Raw genomic sequence first — 19,656 nt, 5'->3', positions numbered from 1 at the left:
TCCCGGCGGCTAGAGACTAGGAAATTGGCCTGCCTCCGAACAGTCCCTTGGCCTAGTTTTCAGTCCTGAGGGTGAAGACCTCATGACCAACCCAAAGACAGCAAGTCTGGGCTGCGGCTTTTTTGGTTCTGCTTTTGTTTTCGCCCCCAAGTAGACTGTGAGAGAAATGGCTGTGAACTAGGACTTGGGTGATGGAAATGTTACAATTCAGATCATAGCACAATCAGGCTTGCAAAGATTCCGTTGCACACTAAAAAGCCCAGCAGGAATTACGTTCTGAAAAAGATTTCTCTCCCAAGAACACAGCCTTCTCACCTACGTAACTGTAAACATCGATGCTAGGGACCTCTGACCCTGCCTTCATTGGACCCTGGGGACAGGAGGAGAGCTAAGTGCCTTCTGAGAGCCCCTAGAATCCAAGGCAAGTGCCACTCACATTCAGCTGCTGACACTCTCTCCTGAGAGTCTCTCTAACAGGAATTCTCCTGCCCGGGCCCTCGGGAGGAGAGGCACCCCGACGGGTAAGTGCCCAGGGGTGAGCAGGGAAAATAAATATTGCTGTGTAGTTCTGGGGACCCCTTCTTCCTCACTCTTGCTGGAATAAAAAAGCGTCCTCGCCAGGAGGGTGTTTCTAAGCAATCGCACCTCTAAATAGAATGTAATTACGGAGGAAATTAACTTCACAGCTAAAGATTGTGTTGTCATGATAATTTAGAAGAGTGGGAAGGATGTTTTCTGAGCATTCCCTAATCTTTTTTTTTTCTTCTTCTTCTCTCTTTTTGGTTATCACTTAATGGTATTCATTAAAACTGAAAACAGAAATTGCTTCTCTTTAAATTTCCCACTGCGTCTCGATTTAGTTGAGTTAGACTTTTCTTGAAACAATACATTAATGTCATGCCCAATTGACTTCTGTTGTAAAAGAAATAAATCTCCCATGTGACTCTGTTGCTCACATCTGGAAATGGTTAAAAATGTGCACTCTGTCAGCCCATTGTTTTAAAGAACAACGCACGCCGCGGGTTTCCTTGCCCCCAATCTCAGCGCACTGTCCCCACTCCTTCCCTTCTGCAGATACACGTATGGCAGTCCTCCTTGCAGCTCACAGCAATATTTACCTTTGGAGATAATACATGCTTAGAACATCACCCAGGTTTACCTCCCATCATTACCTCGCAAATCACAGCTCTTTTACTTGCTGGCCCTGTGCTCCTATTGTTTCCCAGTGAAGCCAAGGCCAGTTTTTCCTTTGAAAGGTTCAGGAGGTGCTAACAAAATTACAGCAATTATTGGTGTCATTTAAAATTGTATTTCATGCCTGGTCTGGTGAGAGCATCCTCTTGTGCACCGAAAAGGTTGTGGGTTCCATTCCTGGTTAAGGCGCACAAGGGAAGCAACCAATATCTCTCTCTATATATATCTGTCTCTATCTCTATCTATCTCTATCTCTATCATCTCTCCCTCTTGCCCTAAAATAAAAACATATCCTTGGGTGAGGATTAAAAATAAAATAAAATTGTATTTAATCTTCAAAATTAATAGAGAAAACAAATCTTCCTCCCTCGCTCATAAAACACTATAATTTCCGGGTGTGTTACATAGAGCCACCCAGACATGTGATATGATATTCAAGCAGGAAGGTTGTATTCAAAATAAAGTGGCATACACTTAGTGAAAAACTGATAATAAATGCTACTGGGTCATGGCCACATAGCCAACGTAGCTAAATTGTGCGATTGAATCACTGGGTCTCAGTCTGTGACCTTCAAAGCTCTAATCCAACAGAGGATCCTGACCGAAAAGGAAGCTTATAGATACACTGCAGAGAGAATGTGTGAGCCCCCACTCTGTGTGAAGCTTTCGAAGCACTTGATATCCACATTACTTCATTGAATCTTCCTAGGTCTGTGGGTGTTGTTGCTAGAATTTCTCTTATTATAACCTCTGTTTTATAGATAAGGGAATTACAGCTCAGAGAGGTTAAACACCCAGTGAGCAAGTGAGTGGGAGGATCAAAATCTGAGTCCTAGTGTTTGGTCTACTGGAGCCAACATACTTCAAGATGCCTGTGTCCATTTTATTTAACCTCTGGGTGGTCTGGCATACGTCTTGGAAAAGATACTATCATTACTTCATAATTTCAACAGATATTATTACAAATAACTCTACTTCAGAAATGTGAATGAGTATGAAAAAAATTACTTTATTCCCTCTGAGGGCAAAGGAAAGTGGGAAGAGAACCAACATGTACTAAGTCTCTGTTACATATATACACAGAGACAACAGCTTCTAAGGAGGGCGTTTTTATCTGCATTTTATAGATGAGGAAACTAATGATTAGAGAGGATATGATTTGTTAATTTCATAGAACTCAGAAGTACTGACGCCTGACTCAAACCAATGTCTGGTTTGTCCCAGATCTCAGACTGAAACCTGGGTTAGGATGAGAACTTCCAGTCTATGGGGTATTACCCCATGTGAATGAATGAGTAGAACTGTCCCAAAAGCAACCTTAAAATTGTTGAACTTAGAGACATCACTCTTTAAAGCTTTGACTCTAAAGTCTTCCAAAGAAAAGAAAAGGAAACAACCTTGAAAATCATCATTCTCAATTCCTCATGAGAGAAAGCAGAATAAATACATTGGGTTTTCCCATTTGGTTGTTTGGGTTTCATGTAAAACATGACACATATCTCTGCTGGATAATAAGGAACTTAAAGTGAAAATAAAAAAAGCAAACCAGGAAGTACAGTTATAAGGTCTGGCCATGAACTATGGTTTCACACTTTCTCACTGTGGGATTCCTCACTATTCAAGGTCAGTGTGCCCTCTAAAATCTCCCTGCCTCATCAAGGAGTTAAGCAGATCTGCAAGGGTTGGATAGCTCCCTCATTGTAGCATTTTATTTTTCCCTTTGTTATTAGAACACTTCCTAGAACAAAGTCAGTGTCAGATGCAAAAATGATATAATGTGCAGTTTTGCAGAAACAAAAGGTATGCTGTGGAATACATATCAAGCAAACACCACAGTAAGCCAACGAACATTGAATGAATACATGAGATGAATAAGTAGTGAATTGCATTTTGCATTTATAAGTTGCTTTTTATTGAAGCAGTAAACAGTCACATGACCTTGAATATAGCCCTTAGGATTGCAGTAGAGCCAGCTTTGACAGCTTTCCAAAAATATTGCAGTTCTAGAAAGACAGAAAAGTGCTAAAATTGATCAATGCCCCAGGTAGAGTTGATGAAAGTTTTACATAAGAGGAAATAACTATTTCCATCTGAATATTATATGTAAAAGTTCATACCAACTGTTCAAACCAGCCATATTATCAAAATGGAGAGCTGACTTAGTCATGAGTTTATATATCATTACCTTGTGATTGGTTGCAAGATGTAACATCAAACATTATTCTCCACATAAAGCTGATAGTCACTGAGAAAATTACAAAATGCTACCAAACTCCAAAAGTCAGAATGCCTGGAAGCAAGGAACAAGATTTTGACATGTACACTTGGGCTATTCACAGCAAATGGTTTCACAAATGCCCTAGCTGTGAAAAATAAAGTTTAAACACAGTCGCCTCCAGTTTGGAAAGTGCAACATTTTAAATGCATTATGCTGTTGTGGTCACAAGTATACCTGTTATAGAACCAACATGACTGGAAGTTGAATTCTTGAACTAATGTGATATAAAAGTCTTCTAGCATTAGCAGCTTTCCATCATGTTCAAATAAATGTTATTAGCATATATGCCCTCTAAAATAGCAGAAAACTGTTACTGTGGTTGTCTTAGATTAACAAGACTGAATGGTTGACTTCATACCACTTTAAGAATAAACTCTCACTCCCTAGATGGTTTGGCTCAGTGGATAGAGGCCCACGGAAGAGTCCTGGGTTCGATTCCCATCAGGGGCGGATTCTGGTCAAGGACACATACCTCGGTTGCAGGCTCGATCCAGGCGGAAGACAACCAATCAATGTTTCTCTGTGTCTCTCCCCCTCCTTTTCTCACTCTCTAAAAATCAATGGAAAAATATCCTCGGGTGAGGATTAACCAAAAAAGAAGAAACTCTCAATTTTTTCCCTACGCAATCTGCTTTTTTACTCATTTGCAATAACGTAAGACAGTGCATTCGAGAAAATATATTCATAAAAGCTCCTATTCAGAGAGCTGAGTGGATTCAATTGCTAGGGCAGAGCTGTTTCCTCTTATAGAAAACTTAATCTTATTTTAATTTTTAGAGTGGGTCCTACTGGGCTGTAGGCTACGGAATCATCATCATGTGTGTGAATTTCATTCCTTCAAAGTTGTACACTAGAGAGTCTTCAGGACTGAAGTTTATTTGCAGCGCAAGTGCCACCAAGACAGCAGTAAGAGCATCCCCACTGGGTCCTCCAAGTACTCTGCTCCTCATCTCCCTAATGCATGACCTCTACAGAGAAGAAGGAGAGCTAACCCTTGGGCACTGTCCTGATTCTCCAAATTCAACATCTCATTTGGAATTCAAAGCTACGAATTCCAATCCCTGGATGCCCTCTCAAAAAAGCTTTTGAAATTCAACGTTGTTTCTCTGGATTGAGGCTTCCCTATCTTTCATGACAGAGGTGATGGATAATGCTGACCTACAGAAATTAATTAGTATAATTCACTTGAAGGCTTATTGCTAACATCATTATAATTCATTCCCATAGGAGTCATTTGATTATTGCCTTTCTTGCCAATAAAAATTAAAATAGCTATGTACTAGTTGCAGATCATTATCCTACTCAATCTTTGCCATCACACAGGAATGCTGTGTGGAGGACATCAGGACCCTGACATTTGCCTTGGGTCCATCCTCTCTATCTTCATAGAAATTGCATCCTATAATATCCAGGAGCCCAACACCAAAGATACACAGATCACAGAGGGAGGGCTAGCCAGATTTCTTACAACTACTCAGAGCTGTGAAATATTCTGGAGAAACTTTCTTTACCATCTGTCTGAGTATCTCAGGAGAAATGCACAGAATTGGGCAGAAAGAATGAGGTAGCTGCCGAATCTGAAATACTCTCGGCACCATTGCAGGTAGGTGACAGGTAGCAGAGCATGCCTGCATCAGGTAGTTTATAAACAACTCTATTAGTTAATTAATTATCTGACTTCTAAACACACCAATGTCCAGGGGGAACAGCTTCTGATGTATCCTTGAACTTGTTCTTTGTACAAAGTTTATTTCACATCCCATTACCAATGTCACTGAGATCTTTCCAAAGTAAGTCATAATCATAAGCTATGTTTTTATAGGCTCAATATTACTTGTATGTGTGAGAAAGATCTTTGTGCCTATGGTAAATGAGAGTCAGAAGTGTGTTTTACTGGGTTAAACTGGATTTATTGATTCCACAAATGCATAAATAGTGAAGGAGTAAAGCTGAATTAAAGTAAGTTTTGTAAGTTGGAAAAAATAACACATGATAAAAGTATAAACCATTAATAAGTAGTTACTATTTAATTTTGGTTTATTTTTCCTGACTCTAAAGGGCCCATTTAGGTCATTGGTATTCATATTACTTTCTTTAGTCCAGTGTTTCTGCAGAACTAGTCAGGGTATAATTTAGCCTCATGATAAATTTTGCCAAATTCCTTTACTTTGCTCTGCTTTAAAAAATTCTCTGAGTTTATATACATTCCCTCTGAAGTACATACAGTATATCATAGCTGGAATTTCATGAAGAATTTTTTTCCTGTGCATAGGCCTTGTTTTGAACAAACAAAAAAAAAATCTGGATCAGTCATCCTTAGGATAACTTTTGAGTTTGTGTCAAAACATTGAGTGTCAATAATATTAAACTCAAAAGAGATGATAAAACATGACTTGGGGAAAAATGACATTGAAGTCTATTTCTGGAAAAGGAATCTAAACTATTCTTTACTTCTGTGAATATTTATATACATATTACCCCAGCATCTAATACTTATAGATTCAGAGAGAATTATTTTACAGGTTAAAAAAAATAATCAAGGGCTGTCCTAGCAGAAGCTGCAATAGATTTAGAGTTATGTGAAGTCTTTTGCTAACATTGCTGTTTCTGACTTAAAAAAAAAAAAAGGTGAACATTAAGCCCACATTGACCCAAAATTATTATGTGCTAGATCTAAAATACTTTAAAAGGAAGGTATTAGTGTGTTACAAAAATCACTAGCCTTGGCACCTGGAAACCATCATGCCAGTCCTACCTCTACTATTAAGCAGATCCATGGCTACATGCCCCTCATCTGACTGACATCTAGTTTTCACAAATAAAAAACAGACAGGTGAAGAAAAGCCTGAGCTACATTTAGTGACCAGCAAAATCTACATATTACCACGCTTTTTTATATTTTAAAATAAAGTGGAAATGTACCCTAAAACTCTTGGCATGAAAGAGCTGGTTTCATGTCACTGGTTTTGTCAGGGCCAGACAGAGAAATTTATACTCTAATGTAGAAACCCATCAATTCAACAACTACGTCTGAATCCCAATGCTATTCACGGTGGATTTCTACTCTCTATTTGGTCCTGTCTCTTGGTGCTCGCATGTTCAGTACTTTTGTCAGTTTTTTCAGAATGAGGCAGAAGCTGTCATGGAAAAAGCATAGCCCTGGACTTAGGCAGATCTGCATTCAAATTTCAAAACCTCTACTTACAAGAACATCATTTCTTTGACCCTATTTTTTCTCACGTGTATAATGGTGAACATTAGTATACACTACATGGAGATATTTAAAAGTACGTACTCAAGCCCAGCTGGGTCGCTCAGTTGATTGAGCATCACCCCATATACCAAAAGGGTTGCAGGTTTGATTCCCAGTCAGAGGGCATGCCTGGGTTGTGGGTTTCATCCACAGTTGGAGCTTGGAGGGAGGCAACTGATCAATGTTTCTCTCTCACATCCATGTTTCTTTCTCTTAGGAATTGAGTTTATTGTGTTGCTAGAGGTTCAGATAGTGGGACAATAGCTCTGTGCCTATACCTCACTTTGCATCTCATTTAGAGAAAAATGAAAACAAATTAAAATCTCATATTAAATAGAATATGAAATAACTAGAATGAGAATAGAGTCAGACAGGGTGGTTGTATAACATGAGAGGTTAAGATTGTGGCCCTCAGTCTCTTGACACATAAATGTTTCTATAGGATGCTTGAGTATTGGCTTCCCTCAGAGCAACTGATATAAGAGAAAGCGAGCAAAAGTGACAATGTCTGTTATCACCCAGTCTCCTAAGCCACGCACCATCATTTCCAACAGTTCTGTTGCTCATGTGGAACAGCCCTACTACAGTGTGGGAGGGGAATATTCAAGAGCATGAAGGCAGAATCATTTGGGTCATCTTGGAGGAGGGCTACTGAACTAGTACCTTCTTAGAGTTCAACCAGAATCTCTCATTTTGAAGATTTTTTTAGCTTTTTCTAATAAAATGAAGAAATAAATTCCCATAAATGTCCTAGCATGGAAACTTTGTATTTCTTCAATAGTGTACTGCATGCCAGTGGTTCTCAACCTTTCTAATGTCGCGACCCTTTAATACAGTTCCTCATGTTGTGGTGACGCCCAACCATAAAATTATTTTCATTGCTACTTCATAACTGTAATTTTGCTACTGTTAATGAATCGTAATGTAAATATCTGTGTTTTCCGATGGTCTTAGGCTCTACAGCAGCAGGGTCGCCTAAGACCATCGGAAAACATAGATATTTACATTACGATTCATAACAGTAGCAAAATTACAGTTATGAAGTAGCAACGAAAATAATTTTATGGTTGGGGGTCACCACAACATGAGGAACTGTATTAAAGGGTCGCGGCATTAGAAAGGTTGAGAACCACTGGTTGGTTTGTGTTTAGGGGATATGCTGTATGAAAAGCTCATATCTAACATCATGTTTAGAGTGGCATAATGCTCACACTGCAGGAGACCCTAGGTAGTAGTTGTCATTGCTTCATCTCCAGCTCTTGCTGACATAAACACTCGAAGAATGGAATGGCAGGTGGATTGGTTCACATGATTTAAAATGTTTTCCTCTCTCTGTCCATTCACACCCCCTCCAAGTCTGTTTAAACCTATATATGATGCTGAAGGGTCAGAAAGATTAGAAGTGAGGACTCATTCTTAAAGGCCAATCCATCAACAGACTATAGGCCTTTACTCATATATTTCCATTACACGTGTACTAATAAAATATAGGAAAAGGACAACTGAGCATCAATTTGATCATAACCATTTGGGAGCATCCAAATACCAAAAGAGGAGCCAATGTATTATTGGACAAACTTTTAGTGCTCTGAGAAGGGGGAATTAAGTCATTCAGGATAACTCCAGGAAAGTATTTAGCATAACTTTTTCAAAAATTCACTTCATTTCCCAACCAGTTGGTTCATTTGGTTGGAGCATCATCCCATGTACCAAAAGGTTGCAGGTTAGATTCCCAGTCAGGGCACAGGCCTAGGTTGTGGGTTCGATCCCCGGTCAGGGTGCAAATGGGAGGCAATCAATCAATATTCCTCTCTCACATCAATGTTTCTCTCTCACCCTCCCTTTCTCTCTAGAAATTCAATTAAAAAAAAAAACACATATCCTTGGGTGAAGATTTTTTTAAAAATCTACTTTATTGAAGTGTAATTTAGATGTAATAAACTTCATGTATTTTAAGGGTGCAGTTTGATGATTTTTGTCACACACACACACACACACACACACACACATCCATATCTACCACCACCACAATCAATTCCAGAAAATTGCTCCTACCTCCAAAATGTTTTCTTGATCCCAGGGCAGTCAATCTCTCCTCCATTCCCACACCTAGACCATCACTGCCTTGTTTTCTGCCACTGTACATTTGTTTGAATTTTGTAGAATTTCATATAAATTTAATCATTCAGTATTTACTCTTTTGTGTTAGGCTTCTTTCACTCAGCACCTGAGTTACATCCATGTTTCTCTATAAGGAGCCATTCCTTTTTTAACTTAATATGTTTTCTATTGATTTTTAGAGAGAGAGGAAGGGAGAGGGAGAGAGAGATAGAAACATCGATGAGAAAGAAACATCAATGATTGGCTGCCTCCTGCATGTCCCGCCATTAGGGATCAAGCCCACAACCTGGGCATGTACCCCAACAAGGAATCGAACAATGACCTCTCGTTTCCTGGGTCGATGCTCAACTGCTGAGCCACACCAGCAGGGCAGGAGCCCATTCCGTTTTATTGCCTAATAATATTCTCTTACATGAGGATAAGTGACTCAGCCAGCATGACGGCATGAGTAGTGTTGAGCCAGGATTTTGACACAAGTTTGTGTTCACCCAGACTTGGAGCCTTTCCTTCTTCACTACTGGGCCTGCATGATTATGGCTCACGTTTAATGAAGGGGGCAACAGCTACCCAAGAAATGAAATGAGTTACACAATGTCCTCTGGCTAGAGCTCTTTTCACTTACAGCTGCCCTTAGGAAAGTTAGGTTCAAAGGAACTTCTTTGAAGGTGTTTTTAATCTCTTGTGAAGGAAAAAGGGCAAGAGTGCTATATTTTATATTGCTTTTAGCTCTCAGATGCCATTAGCATTTCCTCTGTTAAAACTGTTGCCATAGTGGTAACTTGCAGATAAGTAAGAGCTAGAAGGAATGAATGCTCAGTGTTGAGTGTCGACCTATGAACCAGGAGGTCACGGTTCGATTCCCAATCAGGGCACATGCCCAGGTTGCCGGCTCGATCCCCAGGGGAGTGGGGGTGTGTGCAGGAGACAGCCTATCAATGATTCCAGGAAAGTTAGGCTCAAAGGAACTTGTGGAAGTTCCATATCCCAGCCCTTAGGAAAGTTAGGCTCATAAGAATATGTAAAAAACAGACCCGAATGGCAAAGCAATCTTCCTGGGTAAATTATAGTGTGGATTTTACACTAAAAAATTTAACTATGTTGTCTACTTGAAACCATGCTTTTTTTTTTTTTTTTTTTGCTTTTTTTAAGGGAAATTACAGTGACCTCATTTCGCTTCTGCATCTTCATTGTTGCTGTGTTCTTTATTCTGTGAAATAAAACGCAGTCACATTTGTTTGGCAGTTCTCCTAATCAACCCTCAGCTGGAAGGAGGCCACGGCTTTGGTTGTGCTGGGAAGTTACTGGCACTTCTCTCTTTAACAGTCTCGTCATGTCTTAGGGAAAAATGTATTTCAAATCTTTGTGGCAGGAGGAAATAACTTTCTGCTCTGCTCTATCCCATCACAAGAGCCACAGCAAGTGACTTCCACGTGTTTTGCCAAATTTGCCTATGACATTGATCCGATGACACTGGAGAATATTTCTTGGGGGGGAAAAAACATTCACTTGTAGTAATTATGCAAAATAGTTTCTATCCCAATTTTTTTCCATGTACTAAATAAGAATTGTGCTTTATTCACAGTACCACCTGGTTTTAACAGAATCTACGTTTTTCTTAGGAGTCTTTTGCCTTATACATTATCATATACATTGTTATTCATTGTCAAAGAACCAGGTGAAACTGCATTAGCAGTTTCACAGTCAGGGACACACCTGGCAGTCATAGGTTGTACCCAGTGCCCGGGGCCCATGAGGTACTAACCAGGTGAAGTAGCCTAGCTCCTTCAGCAGCAACAACAGACCAGTTTCCAAATGTCTTAACCATGTAAACACTGTCACAGAGTCCATTGGCAAAGGCTCACTTTTCCTCCAGATTGTGATAAGGACCCATAGAAAACACTTGATATCAACATTCTAGCTTTGCATAGTGGTGATATCATAACCCATGAATCCATCACTGAACGAACAAAGTCCATACCCTCCTTTATCTTATTAGGTTAACAAAATCATATCACAGATTTCTATAAGAAAGAAGGTCATTTCTACAAAAAAAATTCAACAGAAAGACAAAAGCCAGAAGTTCCCTCCAGAATTAGTAGGTAGCAGATGATATTCACTAATAAACTGATCTATGACATTGATCCAATGACATAGATACCACCCATGATTAGATAATGAGGGTTGGTGACCACTAGCATATCCATTTATACATCAAGGATTATAATGGCAAGGATTATAATAAAGCAAGATTTGTTATGTACAAATGATCTGCACTATCTGAATTATTTCCTAGAACCACGTTTGACCATCTGCACAAACTTCATTAACAGAATTACTACCTATACATGCGCCAGAAAGGTGTGTTATGTAGAACATGTTACCTATATTCTAACTTGTGTCTGAATATAGGTAACATATAAAGAAGGACTAAATTTTATATTTGCTTCAGAAAGTTATTTTAAAAATAATCTTCAATCAAATATAGCAAAAACATTCAATGATCCCCTCATTTGCCCAGGCAAATTACTTAGGTTTCTTTTCATGTACTTTCTTTCCAGAACCTTGTAAATTTGTATCTAAAACAGTTTTAACCATTTTTCTCCCATATGATGCTATTTCTCATGACCAAGAAGGATTAGAATGTTGGTTTAGGATTCTCTCTGTTCAACCTGAAGAAGGGTTTCTTAAAAACTATAATTCAAGTTCTAGATTAATTAGGAATAAAGGCAAAATCCCAACATTGAATTTCCCGTCTCTTTAATAGTTTTTAAAGTCCCTGAAACTTGTTATTTTAAGATGTATGTACTCTTAAAGTCTTAAGATGTATGATTTTTTGAATATCAGAAATACTAGCCCAAATTCAGAATGGGTATATTTCATTAGAGACCCTTTGCTAAACACCAGTGTCTTTTGCAGACTTAACAAAGATCCAAACAATTAATTCTTTATTTCCCACCCCCCTTCTTTCTACTAATTGTTTATTACCCAAAGCAATTTTTGACCAGTGACTAAGTTCAATGAACTAGATTGGACACATAGCCCAACATTTTTTAGCACTTACAAGGGTTCAGCACTATTATAAGCACTTTAAACATATTGACTTATTTAATCCTTTCAACAGCCGTATAAATAGTACAATTACCTCATTATCTCATTTTACTGACTGGGGACCAGAGTTATTGAGAGGTTAAGTAACTTTCTGCCAAGGTCATATGACTAAGATGACATGAAGCCAAGAGTTGAATCTAGGTAGTCTGGCATCCAAACCTGACTTCTAAATCCCTTTTTCATATTGACTTTCCTCAACCTAGTTGGATAAAAATATCTACCAGTGAAATAACTATTCCAAGTATGTTATTTAAAAAATGACTTTGGGAATATCCATCCACAATAGAATGAGTAAATAAATATATCTACACAGCAGAATACTACACCACAACAAATAAGAAAAAACTACTGATATATACAGCAATATGGATGAGCCTCATAAACACAACATAGAGTAAAAGAAGTCAGGCACAGAATACATCCTTTATAATTATTTTTTTTAACATTCAGGGTTTCTCAACCATGGCACTATTGACATTTTGAGCCATTTGGTGTGGGGTGTTGTCCTGTGCTTTGTAGGATGTTTAGTAGCATTTCTGGTCTCCACCTACCAGATGCCAATAGCACCCCCACATCCCGCATCTTTATGACACCAAAAATGTTTCAGGATATTGCTAAATGTCCTCTGAGAGAAAAAATCACCCTCAGAAAGGGATCATTGGTTCATATGAGGATCAAAACCCAACAAAGCTAGTCTAGGGTATTAGAGATTAGAATAATGCTTACCCTGGGAGAAGCCCCATTGGCTTGTGTGGGGGCATGAGGGCAGTTGCCAGGCATATTCTAGATAATGATTTGAGTGCCAGTTACATATAAAACTCATCAAACTGTACACCTGAGATACATGAATTTTATTGTAAGTCATACAATCCTTTTTTTCCCCTTAATATATTTTTATTGATTTCAGAGAGGAAGGGAGAGGGAGAGAGAGATAGAAATGTCAATGATGAGAGAGAATCATTGATAGGCTGTCTCCTGTATGCCCCCCAACTGGGGATTGAGCCTGAAACCCAGGCATGTGCCCTGACCAGGAATTGAACCATGATCTCCTGGTTCATAGGTAAAAGCTCAACCACTGAGTCATGACGGCTGGACCATACAATCCTTTTTTTAAAAATGTTGATTTAGGTGTGAAAGCAAAAAAGGTACTTTGGGAACTGAGAGGAAGATGAAGGATCCATGAAAGCTGCCAGGAGGGCAGGGTATTGAGTGGGAAGCATTTGAAGAGCAAACTTGGCAAAAGAGGAGAAGGCCTTCCATTCACAGAAAACAGCAAGAGCAAAAGGCAGGGAAGCAGAATCATTCTTTATTAAGAACGTTTTACTGGGTACTATTTTCCTCTGAATGTAACCAAGGGAAATTCAAAATGCATGCTGGCATAAAATGCTTCTAGGTGGTAGTATTTGGGTCAATGCTGTGTTCACAGGGGGATGTAATAATCACCATTTGGTAATGGTGAAAATTAAACCTTGGAAATTAAATAGAATAAAAAAACTATTGGGCCTTTCAGCTCATTAGCTCACTATTGCAGAATTCCCCACTGTCATCTATTCTTGCTATTTGTCCAGCCTCGCTCTGTTCCCAGGTGAGTGATGCTTCCGCTACACTTTTCATATGGCTAGTCAAAATAGGAATAAAACTCCCCTGGGAAGTTCCCTACTGTTTTTTTAGCCATCATTTTCTTTCAGGCTACTAATTACTGTTAGTTGCATTATTCGTCATCATCCTTAATTGAGCATGAACAATGGTTCAACACTATAAAGAAAACATTAAAAGAGAGCCATTTTATTGAAGCCAGAGGACTTGGAGCTGACTTAAAGAGGGAGAATAGTGAGAAATAGAAATTCTACCAAGCATAAGGTGGCCACTATTATAACTCTGTGGCATGCAGATCATCCCTGTGAAGGTGGGAAAAGCTCATTATGTGTCACATTCAGTCCTGAGAGCAGAAGGGCTGTGAGGCCAACCCCTGTCCAGGCACCACTGAGGCCAATGGCATTACGGATGGGCGCGGGGGAAGGGGTAGGGTGGGGATGGGGAAATGTAACCTAGATGTGGAGGAGAGTGAAACACTATTTTATATGCTGCTTTGTGATATTTTATATTCTATACAGAGATTTAAAACCAGTGAAGAACCTGGAGGGCAGAATAATCACTTTTTTAACTTTGAGATTTTTTTTTAATTTTCTTTATTGATTAAGGAATTACATATGTGTCCTTATCCCCCTATTATCCCTCCAACCCCTCCTCCCACTCATGCCCTCAACCCCCTGTTGTCTGTGTCCATTGGTTAGGCTTACATGCATGCATACAAGTCCTTTGGTTGATCTCTTCCCCTTACCCCCACCCTCCCCTACCTTCCCTCTGAGGTTTGATGGTCTGATCAATGCTTTTCTGTCTCTGGATCTGTTTTTGTTCATCAGTTTATGTTATTCATTATATTCTACAAATGAGTGAGATCATGTGATATTTATCTTTCTCTGACTGGCTTATTTCATTTAGCATAATGCTCTCCAGTTCCATCCATGCTGTAGCAAATGGTAAGAATTCCTTCTTTTTTCTGCAGTGCAGTATTCCATTGTGTAGATGTACTACAGTTTTTTAATCCACTCATCTGCTGATGGGCACTTAGGCTGTTTCCAAATCTTAGCTATGGTGAACTGTGCTGCTATGAACATATGGGTGCATATATCCTTTCTGATTGGTGTTTTCTAGTTTTTTGGGATATATTCCTAGAAGTGGGATCACTGGGTCAAATGGGAGTTCCATTTTTAGTTTTTTGAGGAAACTCCATACTTGAGATTTTTTTTAAAATCCCCACCCAAGTATGTGTTTTTAATGGTTTTTAGAGAGAGAAGGAAGAGAGAGAGAGAGAAATTGATGTGAGAGAGGAACATCAATCACTTGCTTCCCTGTGCACCTCAACTGGGGATCAAACCCACAACCTAGGTATGTGCCCTGGCCACTCTCCTTGAGTAAATTGTTATAATTGAGGTTTATTTGAATCATGGCCATGAGTTCACTTTTTCAAGTGTTCTGTATCAGTTAGAATAACTGTAGCTATAAGTAAAAGAATATCCAGTAAAGAGTGGCTTAAGCAATGCAAACATTTATCATCTCACTTATCAGGAAGCCTGCAGACAGGTTGCTTTGAGGTTGGCAAGGGTGAACAGTGTCAGCAAGGATGTCAACCCTTCCTGTGTTTCTGCTCAGGCCTCCCCAGAGGTTTATACTTCCTCTGTGGTTATAAGTGGGCTGTTACAGCTCCAAGCATCACATCCCCAATAAACAATATCCAAACAAGAAGCAAGGAGGAGGGCAACTGAGGAACTTTTCTCTGTACCTACTACTTTATGAGGGGAGAAATTTTTCCCAGAAGGCTTCTTACATCATTGGCTAGAACTGCCCTAGTTTAGTCACTGGACAAAGAGGAATGAGATTTTCATGATTGCCTTAAATTAACATGATCCATTCAGCAATCATAAAATCAGAGGTCTTTCACCAAGAAAAAAGGGGAAATGCTCCTAGATGATCAATCAACTACCTTGGCCAGATCCTGACTTTGCATTTATTTTCCTCGAATAGCCTCCATTTCACCTACATTTATGGTGTGTTCCACTGTATAAACCTTGGTCCCAATTTTAGATTATTCAGTCAGCTAATCACAAAGCTCAGACCTCACAATAGAACATACATCTAGGTTAGTTTTTTTTTTTTTTTAATATTCAAGATGGCCCCAGTGCCATTTGGATACTTAGTCATTCATTCAACAAATATTAACTAAACCTCTCTAGAGGTCAAGCACTTCTTTGGGTGCTGAGGATACAGCAGTGAACAAAAAAAAAAAAGACACTAATTTCTTCCTTCAAGGCATATACATGAAAGTGGGAGAAGACAGGCATTGCTCATAATAAGTAAAACATATTGCATATGAGATTGTGATAAATGTCATGTGGAATGACAAGGAAAGGATAGGGAGTATAGGAGTGGGAGTTGCGATTTAAATTGGGTGCTTGGAGAAGATGACATTTGAGTAAAGATGGAAAATAGCTGTGTGGGTATCTAGGGGAAGCATGGCCAAGGGCAAGGGTACAAAGGCTCTGAAGTGGGAGTGAACCTGGTATGTTTGAATAACAAAAAGGAGGCTGTGGCTGGAGAGAGTCCGAAAGGGGGGTCAAAAGTAATAAGGGATGAAGTCAGAGAGATGGTGTGATCAGCTCATGCAGGGCCTTGAAGTCCAATGTAAGGACCTTTGTCTTTTACTTAGAGTGAGACAGGAAGTAACTGGAGGATTTGGGGTGGAGGACTGACCTAATCTTTCTTCTAACAGAATCCTGTGGTTGCTTTAAGGGGAATAATCTGTAGGCAGGTAAAACAGGAAACAGGGAAGTGGATTAGGAGACCATTGAGTAATACAGGAAAGTTAGTGATTTAGATTAGGCTGACGATAGTGGAAGTGGGACTTTGCTAGTAGATTAGATGTGGTATGAGACCAAGAAATAATTTTAGGATGACTCAGGGTTTAGAGCTTGAGCAAATGAATGAATGGAGTTTTTATTTACTGAAATAAAAAGATATTAGAAGGAGCAGGCATGGAGGAAAGCAGGCATTTAGTTGTGTATATATTAAGATTGAGATGTTCATTAGACACCCAAATGGAGATGCTGAGCATGTGGTTGCACATATCAGTCTGGAGCTCAGAGGTGAAGTCAATGTAATTCATATATACATGGTATTCAGAGTTATGAGGTTCAATGAGTCAAGGAGAGCATCAGCGCATAAGGCCAAATGGAGGATAACTGACCCAAAGATGAAGACTTAAAACATTCCAGACAGAATGCAACCACAACAGGAGATAGAAAAGGAGCTGTCAATGAGACCTGAGAAATTCTAGGAGAGGGTAGTGTCTTAAGAGTATTTCAAGAAGGAAGGAATGATAACTATAAAAAATTCCATAGGTAAGTCAAAATACGAATTGGGAATCTAGAGAGTTTAGCTTGAGGAAGAGAGAAAAGTAAAGAGGTTGCCAGTTGTTGCAAAGATTAATAACCCACGAAATCTTATTTAGATTTTATTGACTAGGAGGTGAATCATTCATGATTTCCTATAATTTTTTCTCTTGGTCATTCTAGTATTTTTACAGACATTTAAATTGTTTTCAACAATATTTTTATGCTTTGCTTGAATAAAATCTGATTTAGAAAATCTAATCAATTAGATATTTTAGGGCTAATCATTGACATTATAAATGGACTCTTGCTTTTACAATATGATGAACCACAAATGACAAGCATGCTGATTTAATTTTTAAATTTTACTTCTCTGTTGCCTTTCAAAATCCATCTGCTGCATAAATAGAGGCAAAGAGACTTTCCTAATAGATGACATTGAATTTCTAATGGAAACTTCTGCAATAACAAATTCATCACGTCCAAAGCATGTCCCTGCAATATTTTATTTTGTCATTGGTTATACTTTTCTAAGCTCAATGATGCTCACAAAAGCCAAAGGGTACCATTTTGCCTGAATCAAGAACTTTAATTTTCCAAAGAAGAAAGAGAATGTCAAATGCCTATTTGAATTTAATAACCTATAGCTACCAAATGTTTTGCTCCAAGAGGTAGTTTTTAATATTTTTGTCATTACATCTTTCTAAAACATTCAACTTACTTTGAGTAACTCTATCCATCACTTAACAAAATTAAATAAATATCAGTATATCATGATCAAAACCTAAATATATGTGGGAGGTATGCTCTGGGAACTGTTTGAAATAATCTACTTTATGTTATCCTCTTTCTCAAGTCTGGTCTCTGTGATGTAGCTATTTGTCTTCTGCAGCTGATAGAACATTTATGTGGGGGGAGATTTCTAATTTTACTTTGCTGGTGTATAAATGTGTCATTTCATACAACGAGCTGTTTTTCTTTGTTGTAACTTCTTTCTTTCTGTTTTAGCCTGAGGCTTTCCTCTTTATTTGATCAGTATAGTTTATATCATATTCCAGGCAGCACTTCTTCCCAAGAGAAAAACAGGGTTTCAAATTGCTACTCGTGATTCCTAAGGCAAACTGAAAGGGCGCTGTCTGAATTAATGTTTTCTTGACTGTTTTCAGTGCTTATTGGTTTTATTTCCATTAGCTGATGGATACATTTATTTTCTACCTTTTAATATTATTCTCTCCCTATAGCTGCCAATTTTTTTGGCTTGAATATTTATCATGAGTGGTTAGATAAATACAGTCGATGGAAAAATAATCAATGTGATGACTTGGTGGCAAAATTTGAATTAACTTCTTAATAAATAACTAAAAGGTAGCTGGGGTATGCTGAGCTCAATTTTCCTTTGGTTGAATTATAAGATGAATGTTTCATTTAAGGAAAGTGAGTTGGGTCCTATGTTTTTTTTATCACTATTCACAGCTTACAGGGATTAACACAGGATCTATTTTTAAGAGCATTTCCACACATGGCTGTCTGACAAAACTGTATTCACTAGACTTCAAAACTCCTTAAACATCTTTATCCCCAAATTTAAGGGAAAGCATGTACCATTGCAGAACATCGTGGAAATATACAACTACTTCTGATAGGACATTAGTTTCCCTTCCTGGCCAAAAGCAAAAGTACTCCAAAATGCACTCCCATAATAATAATCCTCCAACAGGAAGAATTAAAAAAACAAAGAGCTACATTTTCATCCAATGTGAATGGGAGTTGAGAGAAAGAGAAGCAATATGGGCATCCTTAGAGTCAGATGTGGTCAGGCGTAGAGCCAGAAAAAGGGACAGGACCCAGGGCCCTCTTCACTAGACATAGCAAAGTTTGTAGCAGCCCCAGTCCTTGGAAGATGGTGAATTCTTTGTGAAATTATTTCCAAAATGAGTATAAAGTTCTAGGTCCTTTTTTAATGCCAACCTGCAGTTGTACTGGTATATTATTGGTAGCAATAGTAACAAAAAAATTATTTTCATGTTATCACATTATTTCACCTATTTGTCACAAATCCACCATGGGATTTAAAAAATGCCTGAAGTTCCCTATATTTCCATTATGCCTGAGTAAGTATTTCTAGAATATTAACTAAACCATTAAAGTTCAACCAAGGCCTATTTTTCATAGCCATAAATTGCCAAATATAAGGCTACCTCAATCTCGTGTTGAAATGCTAAGCTCCAGCAGCTAGGGCAGCTAAGTCTCATTACAACACATTTTCCAGTATGGATGTGAATGTGACCTGTCTCAGAACCAAATACCACCCATTCACAGGTTAGAAGGCCACATAGATACTTGTTTCAAGAGAATCCATTTAAGCCTACCATCCACATCAATGTAAGGCTTAATTTGGATGATGGACGAATTGCTCTTAACCTTTTTCTTTAATATACCATAATTTATAACTACTCTGTAGATGTGAGTACATTTATTCATCCTCAGTTGCCTTAAATTGAAATACATTGATAGAAAAGTGCTATTGTGTTTCACTGATAGTAAATTAAAATAATAAACTTAATGTCAAGTATCATTTCAGCTTATGCTTTATTACCATGGTAACCCACAGGTAACTGAGTTGGTAAAATCGCAAATTATCTATTCAGCCATTTAAAGACGTCAATGAACTAAAGTCATTTAATCAAGCATCTCATTGCTTGTGCTGTTTAATCAAGACGATCCGATTAAAATCAAAGCCAGAAAGCCACAAG

The sequence above is a fragment of the Cnephaeus nilssonii genome (genome assembly GCF_951640355.1).
Source record: "Cnephaeus nilssonii genome assembly, chromosome: 2".
Taxonomy (NCBI): Eukaryota; Metazoa; Chordata; class Mammalia; order Chiroptera; family Vespertilionidae; genus Cnephaeus; species Cnephaeus nilssonii.
The sequence above is the reverse complement of the archived record's forward strand: the minus strand, read 5'-3'. Positions refer to the sequence as shown.